The following is a 4371-nucleotide window of genomic DNA, read 5'->3' as shown; positions in this document are numbered from 1 at the left end:
GATGCAGTCCGGGATCTTAAGCACTGACAAATTTGGAACATATTGTATGATCTTAAGAATTGCACACAAAAAAGGATGCAACATATCATGAGAAATGGACGACATATGCTGTGTTCTTAACCAAGTGGGAAGTGGGAATTTACCGCTATACAGTAGATTAAAGACTAAATCCAATCAAATTTTATTGGTTGGGTACACATACACTACATGACCAAAGATATGTGGACACCTGCTCTTCAAACATCTCATTCCAAAATCATGGGCTTTAATTTGGGGAAGGCTTTCCACTAGATTTTGGAACATTGCTGCGGGGATTTGCTTCCATTCAGCCTCAAAAGTATTAGTGAGGTCGGCACTGATGTTGGGCAATTAGGCCTAACTCGCAGTTGGAGTTACAATTCATCCAAAGGTGTTCGACAGGGTTGAGGTCAGGGCTCTGTGCAGACCAGTCAAATTCTTCCACAACAATATTGACAAACCATTTCTGTATGGACCTTGCTTTGTGCACGGAGCATTATCATGCTGAAACAGGAAAGGGCCTTCCCAAAACTGTTGCCACAAAGTTGGAAGCACAGAATCATCTAGCATGTCATTGTATGCTGTAGCATTACGTTTTCCCTTCACTGGAACTAAGGGGCCTAGACCGAACCATGAAATACAGCCTCAGACCATTATTTATCATCCACCAAACTTTACAGTTGGCACTTTGCATTCAGGCAAATAGCGTTCTCCTGGCATCCGTCAAACCCAGATTCTGCAAGATGGTGAAGCATGATTCATCACTCCAGAGAAGCGTTTCCACTGCTCCAGAGTCCAATGGCGGCAAGCTTTACACAAGTCCAGGCGACGCTTGCCATTGCGCATGGTGACCTTAGGCTTGTGTCCGGCTTCTCGTGCATGGAGCTCCCGACGAAGTTGCTTCCAGAGGCAGTTTGGAACTCGGTAGGGAGTGTTACAACCGAGGACAGATGATTTTTATGCACTGTGTTTCTGCACTCCGTCCCATTCTGAGAGTTTATGCGGCCTACCACTTCGCGGCTGAGACGTTGTTGCTCCTAGATGTTTCCACTTCACAATGACAGCACTTAAAGTTAGCCAGGGAAGCTCTAGCAGGGCAGAAATTGGACGAACTGACTTGTTGGAAAGGTGGCATCAAATGATGGTTCCACATTGAAAGTCACTGAGCTCTTCTATAAGGCCATTCTACTGCCAATATTTGTCTATGGAGATTACACGGCTGTGTGCTCAATTTATGCACCTATCAGCAATGGGTGTGTCTGACATAGCCAAATCTACTAATTTGAAGGAGTGTCCACATACTTTTTTATATATAGTGTATTTGCAGATGTTATCGCAGGTGCAGCAAAATGCCTGTTTTTAGCTCCAACAATGCAGTAATACAGTATTAGATGGATAAAACCCATTCTGACAGTGCAGCAATGTCTAACAAGTAATATCTAACAATTTCACAACAAATACCCAATACACACAAATCTAAGTAAAGGAATGGAATTAAGAATATATAAATATATGGACGAGCAATGTCAAAGCGTCATAGACTAAGATGCAGTAGATAGTATAGAATACAGCATATACATAAGAGATGAGTAATGCAAGATATGTAAACATTATTAAAGTGACATTATTAAGGTGACTAGTGGCCAATGATTTCAAGTGTGTGTGTGTAGGCAGTAGCCTCTCTGTGCTAGTGATGACTATTCAACCGTCTGATGGCCTTGAGATAGAAGCTGTTTTTCTGTCTCTAGGTCCCAGCTTTGATGCACCTGTACTGACCTCGCCTTCTGGATGATGGCGGGGTGAACAGGCAGTGACTCGGGTGGTTGTTGTCCTTGATGATATTTTTGGCCTTCCTGTGACATCGGGTGCTGTAGGTGTCCTGGAGGGCAGGTAGTTTGCCCTCGGTGATGCGTTGTGCAGACTACACCACCCTCTGGAGAGCCATGCGGTTGTGGGCAGTGCAGTTTCTGTCCCAGGCGGTGATGCAGCCTGACAGGATGCTCTCAAGTGTGCATCTGTAAAAGTTTGTGAGGGTTTTAGGTGGCAAGCCAAATTTCACAATCATCCACAATCATCTCTTTTGTTTTGTTGACGTTGAATGAGAGGACACCACACTTTCCTGACACTACACTCCCAGTGGCCTCACCTCCTCCCTGCAGGCTGTCTAGTTGTTGTTGGTAATCAAGCCTACTACTGTTGTGTCGTCTGCAAACTTGATGATTGAGTTTGAGGCGTGCATGGCCACACAATCATGAGTGAACAGGGAGTACAGGTGGGGTTGAACACGCACCCTTGTGGGGCCACAGTTTTGAGGATCAGGGAAGTGGAGGTGTTGTTTTCTACCTTTACCACCTGGGGGCGGCCCGTCAGGAAGTCCAGGACCCAATTGCACAGGGCGGGATCCAGATCCTTGATATATGTCCTATTATTGCGTCTGTGAGCGTACTGAAACCATGTACATTTTGAGGTAGTCCATTTTCTTATTTTGCTACTTCTATGAGTTTGTAAACAAACTGAAAAACTGTTGTTTGAAGAGGTGTGAAGCCAAGCATGGTGATTTACTGCCACCTACAGTTATGGAATGTTTGCTCATGAGTATAATTCATTGGCTGAACCCTTCTTGGTAACCCGGATTGAATGACTTGATCCTTCTTTCAACAATAGGATGTCCCACCCAGTTGACTTCTTTAAAATGGTGAAACCCTTAATGGCAACATCCATAACAAAACGGGTTTTATCCAACTACAGTCCTCTAACTCTATGATGGTAAATTCCCACGTCTCTTGGTTATGAACATGGCATTAGTACACCATTGTGCACAATTTCCAGGGATTCACTTTGGCTTGTGAGCAGTACTTTCAAAACTATTGGTTGAAATTATCCAAAACCTCTGGGGCATCTTTTAACTAGACAACCAGTTCTTATATCCTTTAGCCATACCCTTATCATACTTCTCCTCTGTTCCTCTGGTGATGTAGAGGTTAACCCAGGCCCTGTAGCCCCCAGTTCCACTCCTATTCCAAAGGCGCTATCATTTGTTGACTTCTGTAACCGTAAAAGCCTTGGTTTCATGCATATGTTAACATCAGAAGCATCCTCCCTAAGTTTGTTTTGTTCACTGCTTTAGCACACACCGCCAACCCTGATGTCCTAGCCGTGTTTGTATCCTGGCATAAATAGACCACCAAAAATTCTGACATTTTCATCCCCAACTACAACATTTTCCACCAAGATAAAACTGCGAAGGGGGGTGGAGTTGCAATCTACTGCAGCGATAGCCTACAAAGTTCTGTCATGCTATCCAGGTCTGTGCCCAAACGGTTGGAGCTTCTACTTTTAAAAATCCACCTTTCCAGAAATAAGTCTCACACTGTTGCCGCTTGTTATAAACCCCCCTCAGCCCCCAGCGGTGCCCTGGACACCATATGTGAATTAATCGCCCCCCATTTATCTTCAGAGTTTGTACTGTTAGGTGACCTAAACTGGGATATGCTTAACACCCTGGCTGTCCTACAATCAAAGCTAGATGCCCTCAATCTCACACAAATTATCATGGAACCTACCAGGTACAACCCTAAATCCGTAAACATGAGCACCCTCATAGATATCATCCTGACCAACCTGCCCTCTAAGTATACCTCTGCTGTCTTCAACCAGGATCTCAGCAATCACTGCCTCATTGCCTGCGTCCGTAATGGGTCTGCGGTCAAACGACCACCCCCATCACTGTCAAATGCTTCCTAAAACACTTCAGCAAGCAGGACTTTCTAATCAACCTGGCCCGGGTATCCTGGAAGGATATTGACCTCTTTTCGTCAGTAGAGGATGCCTGGTTATTCTTTAAAAGTGCTTTGCTCACCATCTAAAATAAGCATGCCACATTAAAGAAATGTTGAACTAACAACAGATATAGCCCTTGGTACACTCCAGACCTGGCTGCCCTTGACCAGCAAACAAATATCCGTTGGCGTAATGCATGAGCATCGTAAAGCCCCACAATATGCAACTTTTCACAACTTTTCAGGGAAGTTAGGAACCAATATATACAGGCAGTTAGGAAAGCAAAGGGTAGCTTTTTCAAACAGAAATTTGCATCCTATAGCACAAACTTCAAAAAGGTCTGGGACACTGTAAAGTCCATGGGGAATAAGAGCACCTCCTCCCAACTGCCCACTCCACTGAGGCTAGGAAACACTGTCACCACCGATAAATCTTTAGAATCTCACCGCACATTCGCTATGCAATCTGGTTTCCGAGCTGGTCATGGGTGCACCTCAGCCACGCTCAAGGTCCTAAACGATATCATAACCGCCATCGATAAAAGACAATACTGTGCAGCCGTATTCATCGACC

Source organism: Oncorhynchus gorbuscha, linkage group LG10, assembly GCF_021184085.1.
Source record: "Oncorhynchus gorbuscha isolate QuinsamMale2020 ecotype Even-year linkage group LG10, OgorEven_v1.0, whole genome shotgun sequence".
NCBI classification, from domain to species: Eukaryota; Metazoa; Chordata; class Actinopteri; order Salmoniformes; family Salmonidae; genus Oncorhynchus; species Oncorhynchus gorbuscha.
This window is presented reverse-complemented; position numbering follows the sequence as displayed.